This window comes from Rhynchophorus ferrugineus, unplaced genomic scaffold (genome assembly GCF_030347505.1).
Source record: "Rhynchophorus ferrugineus isolate W39M unplaced genomic scaffold, kcgeb_rfMv2 rfM2, whole genome shotgun sequence".
Taxonomy (NCBI): domain Eukaryota; kingdom Metazoa; phylum Arthropoda; class Insecta; order Coleoptera; family Curculionidae; genus Rhynchophorus; species Rhynchophorus ferrugineus.
In genome coordinates, this window is record NW_027472581.1 from 2512817 (window position 1) to 2530478 (window position 17662).

Genomic DNA, 17662 nt, shown 5'->3' on the forward strand with positions numbered 1-17662 from the left:
ACACTAATTTTGTAAATCATTTAAAAATAATTTATAGGGCTAATAGGAGAGTTTTAATTATTCTTATTAAAACTGCCAAATACTAAGTAAAGTATAAAAATATTAACGTAAATACTTTTGTGTAAATCTAACTGGAATAACGAGAAAAACAAGAAACAGCTGAAGGGCGACATGCTCTGAACTGTTCACAATCATAATAATTTTAATTGGATCCCTAATTACTATCAGACAAGACGAAACTTGAGTTAAATCAATTACGAGTGGATGTGACTCTTATAATGTTTTTTGTGATAACGAAGATCCTCATTAGACAGAAAATATTTATATCCTAAAAGAGTAATAATGTTTTTAGTTAATATTGTCCTGCCATTTAAAGGATGTTATTCTACAAATTCCTGACTCTGGACTGTATTAACTAAACAAATCTGATATAAAATAATGGTTAAATAAACACTTTTTGCTTTATAAAATGTTATTTTATTTACAAATCACGATTGGTATAAAAACGCGAACAAGAAAAATAAAGTGCGAAAGCTATTGTAGTAAAGCATTTTATGGCCAACATTTTTAAAAGGCTTTCCCAGTTTCAGCGTTTGGGTCTGAACGATAGAAAAAACATGTTTTGCGAGTCGTATTCATTCTGTTATATTGTACTAATGCAAAATAAAACAAAACTTGATGATATACGCTGATAAGTCCGTTGAATTTTAAACATTATTAAATATATTGAAGAATTAATATTAGTTTAATTAACTTGTTCTATAAAGTTTTAATCAATCAAGTAAACTCATGTGAAACATAATATTTGTATGTATTTTCAAATATATTATTTTATTTGGCCAATTAGACCTTCCTGACCCTAGCAACCAGAAGCTGTTTATAAAGTAAAATGAGAGGCGGAATCCAAACCAGCAGCCTGTTTTTTAATTCGTTCTAGTTCTAGAATTTCTTAATAAATTAATTATTTTACTATTTTTGACCACAAACGGTTATTAATTGAATTAAAAATTATCAATCAGATATAAACAGGAGTCTTTTAAACTGCCGCGTTGTCCAAGTTTTGCGGAACGATATCAAGATGTGAATTCAGAAAATGTATTTTGAGTGATATTCGAGCTTCAATCTTGTAGAAATTTTGCAACAAATGGTCGACTACGTGCTTCTAATCCGGCCATTTGTGGTTAATGAGAAAGTTATAAATAACACTCCATTCCCATGCTGCACAAATTAGATATAAAATTAAATGAAGATAAAATTATTTCTCATACTCCTTATCGAATGGCGTTATCTGAAAGAGAAAAAGTTAAATCAATAATTCATGACTTGTTAAAAAATAAGATAATACGTGTAAGTAAATCTCCATATGATAGCCCGATCATTATAATTCACAAAAAAAAATGTGACAGTCGATTATGTGTTGATTATCGAGCTTTAAACAAGATTACAGTAAAAGATCGTTATCCCTTACCCCGTATAGATGATCAAATAGATCGTTTAGGGAAATGTACTTATTTTACCACGCTTGATATGGCTGCTAGGTTCCATCAAATTCCTTTATCAAAAGACTCTATTGAAAAACCGTTTTCGTGACTTGTAATGGCCATTATGAATATCTGCGTCTTCCTTTTGGTTTATCTAATGGACCGGCTGTGTTTCAACGAGCAATATACGATGCTCTGGGAGAACTTAAGGACAGGGATGTTTTAATTTATATGGATGATCTCTTAATCGCTTCAGATTCCATCACGGAAGGATTAGAAAAATTGCAACGCGTACTGATTGTTCTCACCAATGCGGGATTTCATTAAATATCAAAAAAAAAATGTTTTTTCGGAACTAGTATTCAATATTTGGGACAAGAAATAGACAAGCGCGGAGTACGACCGGGAGTTAGTAAAGTTTGAATGCACCTAATCCTAATAATGTTAAACAAGTCAGACAATTTATGGGCCTGGCTGGGTATTTCCGTAAGTATATACCAGAATTTGCAACAAAAAACAGCCTGCATCACTAAATTAACCAAAATTAATGAGAAATTTGTTTGGGGAGCGAAAAATTATGTTTGTATGCATTTAAGTAGCAGATCACTATTGGTAATATATGATCTTGAATTAAGGACCGAATTCCAACGTTATGACAAAGACTTAAAAGTTGTATCATATTTCTCAAAACGCACCTTCGCAGATGAAGCTAAATATCGTAAGCTAAAATTCGTATGAATTAGAAACTGCATTCTACGCCATCAAACATTATCGAGTATATTTGGTTGGTATACAGTTTACTGATTGCAACTCTTTGAAACTCGTGTTGCGCGGTGGTGGTTGTATCTGCAGTCGGTTGATTTTGAAATAGAATACCGAAAGGGTAAATATATTCCACACGTTGATTATTTTAGTAGAAATCCGCTTAATATCGCCGTAAAAGCAGTAAACGTAATGACCACGAATAATTGGCTTAAGATTAATCAACAGAATGATCCTGAAACACAGCATATTAAACGATGTTTGGAAAAAAGAAAATCAACTCATGATTATTTCCACCAAAATGGTATTCCATTTCGAAAGCTAAATCCCGGACAGAATCCACCACTGTACCGGGCCTTCGTTCCCAAAGGAAGGCGTTTTGGCTTACTAAGAATGTTTCATGATGATGAACAATGCCATGTAGGGCCCGATAAAATATTTTGCAAAAATAAATCATTATTTTTGGTTTCCTGGCATAACAGGGTTCATTAAGAGATACTCTGATCATTGTTTAAAGTGTATAGCTAGCAAACAGCATCAAAAACCTCATAATCATATTCTTATTATGATCGATGCATTTACAAAATATTCATTTATAATTCCCTTGAAAAATCTTTCCGGATCCGAAATGTATCAGATGTTGCGAATTTATCTGGGCATTTTTGGCAATAGTAAGAGGCTTATCTCGGATACAGGAAAAATTTCACAGATAATAATGTCAGAAAATGATGAACACACTAAATATTAAATTACACCTTATTGCCAAGAGTGCACCACGAGCTAATGGACAGGTTGAACGGTATGTTTCTACGGTAATTAACTTATTACGAACGGAACTAACGGAAAAGGCAGAATGGCTGAACGTTTCACAAAAATTACAAAATGCGTTAAACACAACTGTTCAAAAAACCACAGGGTTCTCTCCAATGTATCTTCTGACCGGTTAGAATAACAGTATTTATGAAATTGAGGCTCTAACTGATATGATATTACCAATGACAAGGAATAGAAATGTTAATTTAGAAGAAGATCGTATGCTGGCATACGAACGTACTAAGGAAAAGGCAAATTACGCAAAGGCAATATTTGACAAACACCGAAAAGCAAATAAAAACATACAAATTGGAGACTTCGTGTATCATCCATCTGGAAATCCACATTTATCGAAACTAGACCCTAAGTACGAGGGTCCATTTGACGTTTTACATATCCTACCCAACAATCGGAGAGAAATTAGAAATCCCACCACCAGCCGAAAGAGAATTGTCGCAAGAGATATGATTAGAACTTGGCCCCGGGAATTATTTTAGGTGAGTAATTCTAGTTAGTGAAGCCATGTGAGCATATAAAGCAGTTAACAATCTTGATTATTGTTATTGACATATGAAAATACATAATGATTAGTTTTGTAAGGGTGATCGAAATATAACAGGATCCTTTTGACGATTCTGTATTATAAGTGTTTTGCTATTTTAGCTAAACGTACCTCTTTTAAAATTAATTTTAAAAGTTATTATGTCAGACAACCGGTATCAAAAAGAAAAATAAAGGCAATTATTCGGCAGAATTATTTTATCTTAATGTTTCTCGAGCCAAGACCGACACTGTTAACGCTGAGCTAAAAGAAACCCCAGACACGTATTTTTCTCACGATATAAACACGTCTTTGCGCGTCATCATACTTGGTATCGATATGATGTTATGAAATAATTATGAATATAGGCATTTTACGAATATTGCCTTTGATTTCCCGCTGCCGTAATAATATAATAGTCCTTTGTATTCTCATTCTATATATATATATATATATATATATATATATATATATATATATATATATATATATATATATATATATATATATAATTAAGCAGAATTTTATATGTAAAAATGGAATTAGTATCGTTAAAAAAAATATCCATAAAAAAATCAATCAAAAAAATATATTAATATCGAAATACTGGGAGGCTAAGTGTGAAGCTGAGCTTAGTACGTACGAGAAAAAAAAAACTTGAACGTAGCCGATAGCAGCTTGCTTTGCTGTTACTATTTTAGTACGTAGCCGATGGCAACTTGTTTTGCTACAGAAACAAAAAAAACACCTTACCACCATATCTCAATGTATTGCAATTATTGTACAATGTTGGAAAAAAATTTAGATTGATAAAATGTGTGATTTATTGGTTGATGATAATGTTCAAAAAGAAAAAACCCTTTGCAACAGTATCCCAATATATTACAATTGCACAATGTTATAAAGAAAATTCGATTGATAAAATGTGCGAATTATTGGTCAAAGATAATATCCACAAAAAAAAAACCTTGCCACAGTGTCTCTATACTTAACAATTGCACAATGTTGGAAAGAAAAATTAGATTGATAAAATGTGTGATTTATTGGTTGAAGATAATGTTCAAAAAGAAAAAACCCTTTGCAACAGTATCCCAATATATTACAATTGCACAATGTTATAAAGAAAATTCGATTGATAAAATGTGCGAATTATTGGTCAAAGATAATATCCACAAAAAAAACCTTGCCACAGTGTCTCTATACTTAACAATTGCACAATGTTGGAAAGAAAAATTCGATTGATAAAATGTGTGATTTATTGGTTAAAGATAACACTCAAAAAAAGATATATCCTCAAAAAGACAGAGAACTAAAGTCAGCATCCTTGTTATAGATACTTTTAGTATTTTATTTTGCAGACAGATCTCCCAAGTCCCAATTAATTCGAGAACGAATTAAGTCGTCAGTATGGCCGTGTGAGCATGTGTCACTTTTGGTCGGGATGAGATCTCCTTCGGATATTCTGAGAAATAGCAATACCAGAATGGCATTCTCTCCTCCTCTCAGGATAACCCATGGAGGGGCCGCAAATGAGGAGCTTGCTCCACGTACCATAGAGGGATGGAGGAGATTTATAATCCCGATTGAAGGAGCCTCTGCCCGTGTGCATTCATTCTTTTCTGACCATTAGAGTAGCTTAGTAACGCTAGTTTCCTCTAATAAACCCTTAATCGTTCCTATAGTTTTATTGATTTAACCACGTGTCCATCATCCTATCTCACATATATTTTATATACCACTTAAATTCAACGGTCACTATTAATAAGATATAATATTATATAATCACGTTATAATAAAGTTGAAAATAATATAAAATAAAATTCAAACTAATGGGTTTTATCAGTATGTATATGTATAATTATGTATATCTAAATCTGTATATAAATATTAAACTCTTAACAAAATGAGCTCCGGAAAAATGTTTGCCATTACGAGTTTTAAATAGAATATATTCCGAATCGCTAAAAAATGGGGATTGGGTGCCAAATCCGAGCTGTACGGCGGATTACCCATCAATTTGATGTTTTGAGTGCTAAAATAGTCTTTTGTTTGAGCCGATGTGTGAGAGCTCGCATTGTCATGATGAAGAACAATTCGGCGTCTCTTGTTTGTTTTCCTTATTACACCGAAAACTTCTGGCCAACAAATGGGGGTGTACAAATCAGAATTTACTCCTCTTGCAATATGACCAGGTTTCCGGAAGAAACAGGCCACCATTTCCTTTGAAGTGCTTCTGAAGAACATTTGTTGGATTTGGTTCATCTTGGAACACCCATACAATCGACTGCTGCTTACTTTCGGGCTCATACGAATACATCCATGATTCGCCACCTGTCACGATTTTATAAAAGTCTTTCGAAGCACCGAGATTGAATTTCTTACGCATTTATTTGCACCAATCGACACGAGCCTTTTTTGAGCGATATTAAATTGTGTGGGATCCAACGCGAACATAACATAACTTTCGTACAGCTAAGTGTTCATGTAAAATATGCTGGTGGAACATGTTTTCTGGCATAACAACCGATTTTGAACGACCTTCACGAAACTCGTCGGACAGGGAACTACGACCACGATTGAATTCACTAAACCAGCGATACAGGGTGGTTTTTGATGGAGCTTTATCGCCAAAAGTCAAGTTAAGTTGATTGATACACTCTTGTGGTGATAATCCTAATATCCGATCGTAAAAAATCATCGCACGAAAATGTTCACGATTCAGTTCTATTTTTTGTCGACATGACACTTTCAACTAAATATAAAACAAATAAAGTTAAATATCATCAAAAATGTAAAACTTTACGACGGAACGATCAGATGGACTCACATGACAACAGTGTTGCCAATTCCCGAAATATAAATAGTGACCCTCGTATATATATATATATATATATATATATATATATATATATATATATTCACTTCAATTATTGCTATATCATTATAGCTGGTGACATAAAAAAATGTATTGTTACAATTATTAGTACATATATTATTATATTACGTCCTATAGCCCATAACAATTCCCAAATCCTCAATTCAAATTAAACCATTGTTCGATATCCAAACCAGAATTATGAAGATCTCGTTTAAATAAGCCTGGCCCATTACTAGCTTTGTTCTCGGACCTATTTACTAATAATTCAAAGGGATCTGCATATCTACAAAGATATTCGATTAACAGTTTAATTCCAGTATTCTCAACAACCAATAATCACATTATAAGAACCGCTATACCTGTGACGACCTTAGCTTAATTAACTAAGATTAACGTTTAATTTATTTCAAAATTCAAATTCAAAAAGTTGGAAGCAGTATATAACTATATAATATAATATATCTAAAATGATGCTATAATGAATAATATGTCTAAAAATAAAAATGATGATGACCCCATTGGTGGTTATGTTTTCTCTTAAGTTAAGTTTTTTCAAACGACATCATCATGTGTTAAATCGGTCGTAATATTCTAGACTAAAAAGGTGTATAAACCCAAATTCTATTTATACATTTGCCGGGCAGTATTACTTTTGCTGTTTGCAGTGACTAGATTCATCAAACACTTGTGGAATCATACAGTGATGCTGCTTCATTATATCCCTTTTATTAGACTTCAATTTAAATGTGGAAATTCCTGATACAGAGTGATGGGAGTGGAAACAACGAAAGGCATGCACATAATTAATTGAATAAAACTATAGAAAATGGTATTGTAGGATGTGAATGATTTATGTGCACAGAGATTGTAATTGTTCAAAATTAAACATAAGCATTAGGTTAGAACATACGAGGAGAGAATGAATACTAACTGTTTTGTAGATATAGTAAAGGACATACCGAATTCAGTGATTAATTTTATCAAGAATGATGTACACAAGCAGTAGCAGGAGAAATAAAAATACAGTGATACCAAGATGACTTGCCAAGTAAACACATGATCGAAGAAAACAAGAACTAATCGTAAAAAGTAAATATGCTCTCGAATGAAAGTAAAATTGTTTTTCAGATATACAATTACTAATTAGGTGGATTAGGATAACACTACATAAAGTGCGCCTAGAAACTCTACTTCATGGATGGTGTGTTAAATGTAAACAAAGCAAATCTAACCCGCAAACTATTATACCTGTTCTTAATTGTAGTTTTAAGTCCTTCGATAGTAAATGTATTAGATGTACTATAATGCTAAAATAAGTTATATTTGATAACATTTTTGTTCAATTATTTTATTTAGATTAGAATTTTCTTGTCTCAAAGCCAAACTGAACTAAAACTCAGGGTTAATTAGTAACAACAGTACAATATTTCGACGTCACAAATATCCATGATGTATTACTAAAAAACTTTGAATAGACTATAAGTCCTATTCTCTATGTCGTCCTATTTCTGTATGCAATAAGGCATGTGATTATGATGATATCACTTTTCTAAAACATGTCTCTTGTCATACAGTCTTACGTACAGATGGAACAGCGACTTATATATTCCTTTGATATTTTATTAGTTTTTCTAAATACTACGTGATCAAAATTCTCCTGGTATTAAACAAACTGAACCTAACATGTTCTTGATACCATCTTGTTATAGCATTACATTAACATTAAAAATATTAAATATTTACTAAATATAATCTTTGATTAATTTATAAGAAAAGTTTTATAGCGAAATTTCTTTTGGCACAAAATTGTATTGATAAATAATACAATACAAGGACAATTTCCAACACAGTAATTTTAAATGCATTATTGCTACCGTCTAACGGTCATTTATTACTCTGTCGGTTTGTGTCAAACATCATAACTTCAAAGACAAAGAGGGGCCAAAGAATAATCAAAACTCTGTTCAAACCTTCCATTAAAGAGATATGATATTATATTCTTTCGTTTTAAATTGTCAAGTTGTCGTTAAAAAAATAGATTATTTTATCAGGTATTTATGAAATCTGGCAACACTGAAAATTATTATTTGTTTATAGAATTCCTTGCATTTGAAACTATCAGTTTTCCATCAAAAGTAATAAATGCCATTAAAGTTTATTCGATAGAAACTATATTGGAATAGTTTAATAGATGTTGTATTTTATGTGTAAGTTTTTAAATTCTTCCTGGGGCTCAAGGGACTGACTGACTCTAACTGAAAAGTCTAATCCAATGAAAGATTAGAACCTTGGTGATTACAAAAGTTCCGGACTCTAATGAAAGTTTCTAATTCAACTCCTAAATTTCTTAATAACACAACACCAGTCAGCTTTTAACTTTAAATTTAATTTCGGGTTTCGCCTAAAGCGAAATCGTAAAAACTTAGCTGACATGGTGTGGATAATGAATGTTTCTGTCAACATGTTAACATGACTATCGGAATACGAGGGTCAAGATATAATATACCGAAAATATGGATATACTGTTAAATGGATTATTTTTTATAGTTAATAAATTATGAAATGGATTTTAAATAGTAGGAAATAATTGATAAGTTATTTAGCCGTCAATATGGTTAAACTAGTCAACAAATATTAGCAAAAATTTCACCCACGTGGGCGTCTGTTCAATTATTAATTTTAAATTTCCAAATACAATTATATAGCAAATTCCTTACATTTTAGAGAAAATTGAACATTTAAAAGTAAAAGTTCAGAGACACGTCAATCGATATGCTTTTCCTATAATAAATATTATTTAAGACTAATCAATTTTATCAAAATCCTTGGTATTAACTTTATACATTATAAAAGATTATATTCATATGTGTACTTTATTCTTGAAATATACCAATAATTTTAAAGAACTGACAACATAGCAAAACAGAATTTTATAGCGCATGTAAGGTGACCCTATGAATAGAGACCTGTGCGTCAAGTTTCTCAATGTGTCCGCTGTATTACTGGGTCAAAAAAAATCAAATAAATCAATCACTGGACTAGAAGAAGAACCAAATTAATTTATTATGGATGCATTATGGCCCCATATGGTAAACTTTTTCACTCTATAGATAGAAATTATGTTTATTAAAATACTTCTAGTCTCTGAAATTAATTTTTCGGTCAAGATATCAGTCAACATCAGATAACATCAATTGAAAAGTCCCCGACCTACTATAGTAAAACACATTTTTTTGTTAAAATTAAATTTTTTTATTCAACATAATTCTCTTCAAGGATGACACACTGATTATAGCGACCCTCCAACTTTTCGATACCATTTTTGTAGCACGATTTGTCCATTGTTTCAAAATTGGCCTTAATTTTCGCGATCACCTCTTCTTTCGACGAAATTTTTTTTTCGACGAGGATTTTTGCCATCGTTTTCACTGACTTGTGACACGGTGCATCGACTTGGTGAAGTAGCACTTTCTTTTTCTTCAAATGCGGTCGTTTTTAGGCGATTTCGTCCTTCAAAGCCAGTCATTAGTACAACCATCGTATGATCATCCATTTGGTGTCAAAAAACAACATTACATGTTTGATAAGGCTAGCAAAATCACCATTGTCATGGAAAAATCACTAGCAGATAATAAAATTAGTTCTGCAACATTTGCAGATGTTGTTCAAGCTTTCGATAAAGTTCGGCGACAGGTTTTAAAGCATTACATTGAAGTGCTTTACTTGCTTACATTCAACGAAAATATTGTTGCTACCTCTGCAGATGGCACTGCAATTACAGCCATTGAAGATAACAACACTGTATCAACACTATATCAAGAAATGTATCAAGTACAAGCAATAAATTAGCAAGTACTAAATTAGCAAGAAATCCTTTTTGGAAATGTGGCCAAATACCTTCGTTTTACCTTTGATGTTAAACTCGAGTGGAAGTCACATGGTAAGAAAAGAGGTGAAGAAGTCAAGCTGAAGTGCAAACAAATGCACGGTTATTGGGTAGATATCCAACCCTACCAGTGCATAAAAATCTTTGTTTTATCAACAAAGTCTTAACACCAGTGTGAACTTAGAGTATTCAGTTCTGGTGTTGCACTAGCTAGAGCAATATAAATATTCATAATGCCAGAGAGATAAATCAGAAAATTTTCATGAGCTTATTTTGTTTATAAAATTCTTATATGTATATCCCAAAATGTCGTTTTCATAACGTCTGCCTTTTTATAGCTTTACGATGGTATTTTGAGTTTTTCTGACAGAATATCTTATTGTCACAGCCTGGCCTCTACTTTACTTGGGCAAGGAAAGACCCGTATAAGAGGAGTATTGGTTCCAAGAAAAGGTGATTGTAGTCAGTAGTAAAAGATAACCGCTACGACCCTTTAGGCCACCACGCATTCACCTACACCAAGTTCACAAGGTTGGCAACGCGGACGGATTGGTACCATGAGGTTCCCGGCCATAAAAGACTACCACGACGACGTCTCGCTCTCTTTTCTATTCTCTACCCCCTTGTAACAGTACCTCTTCCACAGCGCTACCATAATTCCTTCACCTTAACCTAATATCCTGTCCATTCTCCCGTCGATCACATGTATCCGTTTAAGTTAAAATAAACAAGTATTTGTTCAAGCATTGTTTTTAGTTCTCGTGCAAATTCCTTCCAAAAATAGTAGTGAGTTTTCGGACAAACAATCGCATCGACAGCCACACATTCATTCCGACCGACTGACCAAACGAACATTCCTACAGTAGGATACCGTATAGTTTCAGAGTGGGTTTGGCATACCACCTTAAATAGGGTGAACTAAGAGGTTTGCAGGCATTCGCGGTATGCATTCACGTTATCATTCACCACTAGCTATTAATCTAAATATGCATATTAATATCGATCCGTGTGATCGACTATAGTTCGGGTATTTATAATATTCTATTGTATTGTAACTGTATTCATAAGTAACATAAGTAATTAAGAAAGACTTTACATTTATTTATAAAGATACCTAGAAACTAATTGATGTCAGTTTCGTGAATCACTGATATCTCCAAGAAGAACTTATTATTGATCCTACTGAACCAGTGTCCCGGAAAATTATTTTATGAATTAATCAAATAATTCAGCAATAAATATCATGCAAAGATTTGAAAACAAGGTAATGCGAGATATAGATGATGTTACATGGTACGTTCGTAACGACAATCTATATAAGAACCTGAAGGTAGAAACTGTCGATAACGTTATCAAGGATTATGTCCAAAGACATGAACAGAGGTTTCCACCAGTACGTTAGTGTTGAGGTTCTTCCACTTCTCGATAATTATGAATGATTTTAGTGATGTTAGTAAAACTCAGTGTACCTTAAAAATAGTGACATTTTAGCGACCGATATGACCCTTTAGACCATCACGTATTCATCTACAGCAATTTCAAACGTTGGCAACGCTGGAGGATTGGTACCATGCGGTTCCCGGCTATAAAAGACCACCATGACGACGTCTCGCTCTCTTTTCCTTTCTCTACCCCCTTGTCACAGTACCACTTTCACAGCATTACGGTACTTCCTTTACCTAACTTAATATCCTGTCCATTCTCCCGTCGACCACATGTATTATTTAATGTCGCATTAAACAACTGTTTATTCAGCCAGTGTTTTCAGTTCCCGTGAGAATTGCTTCCACAAAATACTAGTGAGAGTTACAAAAAATCGCATCAACAGCCACACATTCCGACCAATCGAACTGACAAACATTCCTACAACATATATGTTAAGCCCAAAATATCTATCGTAGAATAAGTACTTTGTAATTTTAAAAGCTTGTCAAATTCCGATAAAAACAAATAGCTTATTAGGGTTAAATTGCTAGATTGCTATAATAAATAATAGATATAATATAAAAATGTCATTAAAGAAAATCCTTACCGAACATTAGCGAGGGTATGCCTTCTGTTGCGCAAATATCTGTTGTGGTACTTCTGCAAATCTCCAATGGAGCCCTGTTCGGCCTGCATCTTACCGCTGTGGTGGGCGCTGCTTCCGCCCGACGCCTCGCTGGACGCGGTGGAGGTTGCCGAAGATCGAGCGGTCCGACCTTGCCCCGCGGACGATTTACGACCTCCAGCAATGGAGGTTTTAATGCTCAAGGTGGGGGAGGGTGACTGGAGGACATTTTTCTTCTTCTGAACGCTAAGCCGGGATCCGAGAGGCTGAAAATATTTTATGAGATATATTAAGCCGCTACAGCTTTTTTTATACGGATATAGAATATTTTATTTCGAATTATTTTTGGATATTAATGGTGAACTTATTTAAAATAATTTCTATTTTCAAATATTTATTAATTACTCATTAACTATATATGCTATTGTTTATGCGGTGAATATTCTGTCATTCCATTTTTTGTACTTCAAATCCTATATTTATATGAGCATTTCAAAAAAACATTTTTTTGTTACAACTGAAGTTTTATATTGTTATATTCCATAGTTTAAAGCATATTATAATATTAAATTGGTAAAAATATGAAGATAAATGTGACTACTCTACAAGAAGATTTGTATTGCAAAGTCAAATCAACATTTGAATAATGTCAAATTGCATTGTTTATTAAAAATATGCCTATTAAAGAAGCACCAATATTTTAGTGGGTTAATTTATATAAAGAAATATGTTTTAGCCAATTATTCAAATCAAATTGTTGTGGCATAAGGCTATCTAGGCTATCTAACTAAGATAGTTTGGATTTTTGTTTTGGATCTATTAGACATCACTGAGTGCAAATATATATACGTCTTATCAATTTTGTAAAAATAAATTCAGTGATGTTTTTTATAAATTGTTACGGCTAACTCGTACAGAAAGATGAGATATACTTTACAGAGGCAAGACAAAGACATCACGCCACACTTAGCAAGCCCATCAAGATTGTTTTGTTATATTGTATTTTCCTAGATTCTGCAATGTCAATAATATCACAGCAATTTTATAAATATTTTTTTAAAATATAAATTATAAAACTTATTATTATGTTAAGAATATGAATGATAAGTGTATGATATATTCGTATTGTCGTATTCTTTGGTTAAAAAAGATACATTTTATGTTTATATTCAATTTTATTCATTAGCTGTTTTCAGTAGTTATATTGTTTTTATTTGAAATAGGGATGAAGCGCCACGTGTCACACCTTGCGCCACATTTTAACAAATGAATCAAAGGTCTTCACATTAAAATGTTTTCTTGTTTTCTTTACAGGTGTATATAATAGACGTATAAATTGGCTAATGAAATTACTAGAATCGTAGCGTCCCACCAAATACAAATATTAGCCTGAAACCATGGATATTCGGCTTTGTTACTGACATTGATACATAACCAGGTGTCTACATGATCCCTCTGTCCTCAGTACTAATAAATAATACGATATAAAGGAACTTTTCGGTTTTTCCGTTGAGGAAGCATTTCATAACAGGTCAATTGAAAATAACCTCAAGTGCCTTGTGTTTGAGGAAATATTTGGAAAGCTTTACGATTTTGCCTGTCATCCTTGCGCAGGGCCTATGCTAATCATGTCTGAATCGATATAATCTTAATATATGGACCGCCGACGCGAACACATTTCTATATATTATTAGTAGATATAGACTTCGTATTAAATTCATTCCATAAGAATGGAACATTGTGCTATATCTATCGCAAAATTAGTTCAATTGAAAAGTTCCTGGGTTGGCACATAGATGGCGCTACTAGAATTAAGTCCATATGTTTCTTAGTCAAAGACCCTGACTATCGAAAGATGCCTGTATAAATTTGAGAACTCTCGGATCATTGGTTTGAGAATTATAGCATTTTCAGTGAAGCAACTTGTGTTGTGAAAAAAAATGGATAAAAAGGAATTTCGCGTGTTGATAAAATATTGCTTTTTGAAGGAAAAAATACAGTTAAAGCGAAAACGTGGCTTGATACCGAGTTTGTGGCTTGCTACCGAGTTTCCGGACACTGTCCCAGGAAAATCAACCGTCAAGGATTGGTATACTAATTTTAGACGTGGTGAAATGAGAACAGAAGACGGTGAACGCAGTAGACGCCCAAAAGAGGTAGTTACCGACGAAAAGTTTTAAAAAATCCACAAAATTATTTTGAATGACCGTGAATTGAAGTTGAATGAAATAGCAGACACTATAAAGACATCAACTGAATGTGTACACATCATATCGTTCACGAATATCTGGGTATGAGAAAGCCTGTGTAAAAACCAAAAACAACGACGAGTTGATTATTCGGAGCAGTGTTTGAAGATGATTCAGCGTAATAATCACGAGCTTTTGCACCGATATGTGACAATGGATGAAACATGGCTCCATCATTTTAATTCGAAGTCCAATCGATAGTGATCCGAGTGGACTGCACAGAATGAACCCGCTCCAAAGCGTGAGAAAACGCAACAGTCGGGTGGCAAGGTTATGGCGTCTGCATTTTGGGATGCGCATGAAATAATTTTCATTGACTATCTTGAAAAAGGAAGGACCATCAACAGCGACTATTATATAGCGTTATTGGACTATTTGAAGGACGAAATCGCCGAAAAACGACCGCATTTGAAGAAAAAGAAAGTGCACACCAAGACAATGAACCGTGTTACAAATCAATGAAAACGATGGTCGGGTGGCAAGGTTATGGCGTCTGCATTTTGGGATGCGCATGAAATAATTTTCATAGACTACCCTGAAAAAGGAAGGACCATAAACAGCGACTATTGGACCGTTTGAAGGACGAAATCGCCGAAAAACGACCGCATTTGAAGAAAAAGAAAGTGCACACCAAGACAATGAACCGGGTTACAAATCAATGAAAACGATGGAAAAAATCCATGAATTGGGATTCGAATTGGTTCCTCATTCACCGTATTCTCCAGATCTGGCCCCCGGCGACTATTTCATGTTCTCAGATTTCAAAAGAGTACTCGCTGGGAAGAAATTTTCGTCGAATAAAAAGATGATCGCCGAAACTGAGGCCTATTTTGAAGCAAAGGACAAATTGTACTACAAAAATGGTACCGAAAAGTAGGAGGGTCGCTATAATCAGTATATCACCCTTGAAGGGAATTATGTTGAATAAAAAAATGTAATTTTGCGAAAAAATGTGCTTACTATGGTAGGCCGGGGAGTTTTCAATTGACCTGTTACATTAGCAAACGCCCTAAAATGTCTCTTAGCTTCAACACATATGGTACAAAATATCTAGAATATATCAATAATTTTTTTGAAAGCTCTATTTTAAGTCACTTAAAACAACCGTGTGAACATTGTTTTCCATAACATTTAAGTAAACAAATCCAGCTTATCTTTTATCTGTTATCGAGGCTTTATAGAACAGCAGGTATATGTAGTGGCGTTGAAACAGTTTGACCCTTTTGCGAGCTGCTGATAACGTTCGGTATTTACGTCAAGAGCGATCCTAAAATAGAAAATTGACGAGACGCTCAAAGCGGAAAAAAGTTAAGCTATATGGACGGGTTTTGCCATAAAATTAGGTTTCGAATCTAATTTCAGATAACTTCGAAAAAATGCGTTTACTCTTTGGTTTAGCGCCCTTATTGGGTTCGAAGTGTTGATTGAAATGTGTTGTGAATGGTTGTTTTTGTTTAGGTTTATTTCCTAGGCATTGATATTATTTATTTTAGAGCCTTCTTGCTCAAGATTACATGAAATTATTACTTCATAGGATATATTTGACAATTTTGTTAGTAATTTTTGTTGAATCCAGCTTGTAACGCATACACATTTCACATTTATTGTTTGCTTCCACTGTATTGTTATACATTGTCGTTATGGTTGTTGCTGAATCGATAAGGAGAGAGAAAAATTGCCACTGCTTTCTTTCTTGTACCTATACAGAAGAGATAGATAAAATAATATGAACACCATGAAATCTAGTACTATATAGTACCGCATTAATATCTTTTTGCATGTTTGCAACATTGCTTATATGTAAGTAACGCAACAATCATATATTGCCCAATTTACATGTCAAGTTTTGTAAGTTACATTTTAATATATTATTCCCTGTTTTGCGATGGTTAAAACACCACGTTTACCAGAAAATTCTTGCCGGTTTTTTCACAGATGTCGCTAGACTTAAATATTAAGTACTTAAATTTTAACACATATGTCATTTTATTCTATTGGCGTCAAGATTTTAAGCTATACATGTTATAATTTGCGAAAGTAACGCGTACACAAAAGCGTACATTTGCCGCACGCATTATTCGTTTTATTTAATTCAAAGAAAAAAGCCGCATGCCCTAACGTCAAAAATGTGTTAGGTGTGGTTTCGAAACTTCCAAAGTGGTGATTCTGATGTGCAGGACAAAGAACGTTCCGAGAGATCGACAAAGTTTGCAAGAGACATTGAGTGAAGGAACCTAAATTCGAAAACAATTAGCAGAAGCTTTAAATGTGGCCCGAAACAGCCGATTACGAGCAATGGGAAAAACCAGAAGATGGGAACACGGGTGCCATATCAATTAAATGACAGGTAAATAGAAAAATCGTCTGGTAAATGCTGCCTCAAAGGTATGATCGGATGTCAGTTCTGCATAGAATAGTGAGAGGTGATGAAAAGTGGATTTATTTTGAAAACACTAAGCAAACAAATCACGGCTACGACCTGGCGAAGCCGGCCGATCGACTTTAACGTCTAATTGTTTTGGTCGCAACACAATAATGTGTTTGTTGGGGCCAGATTGGCGTGGTATAACATACTATACACTGTTGAAACCTGGTGAAGTAGTTAAGAGTGATCACTACTGACAACAAATGTTCAAAAAACGTCTAGAATAAGTCCGAGGACACGGTAAAGTGATAACAAATGACACATTCAAGGAAGCGTTGAAAGCATTTGGATGGGAGATATTATCGCTCCCTTGGTCTCTATTTTTTCTGAAAATGACCAATGTGTTGCAGTTACTGTTACTGCTGAACGGTAGCAAGAGATTATTCCAAATTTTCTTCTGCGTGAAATAGAAGAGCAAGGTCTAAAGGACTCAACATCCTAAAGACAACATTCGTGACGAAATTGAAGTAATTGAGCCTCACATGTTGCAGGATGTCATGAAATATTCCTTAATAAGAGCCGAAAGTTGCATAGCGAATCGCGATTACCATTTAGTCGATATAGTTTTTTTCTTTGA

General features: G+C 33.7%; 1 non-coding gene across 1 annotated transcript; it reads right to left on the reverse strand.

Annotated features, from left to right (window-relative positions):
• Nucleotides 1-13980: 13980 nt before the first annotated feature.
• LOC143192124 (U6 spliceosomal RNA) lies at nt 13981-14085 on the reverse strand. The gene has a single exon (XR_013004745.1). It is a non-coding gene; the product is annotated as a U6 spliceosomal RNA (small nuclear RNA).
• Between the last annotated feature and the right edge of the window lie 3577 nt (nt 14086-17662).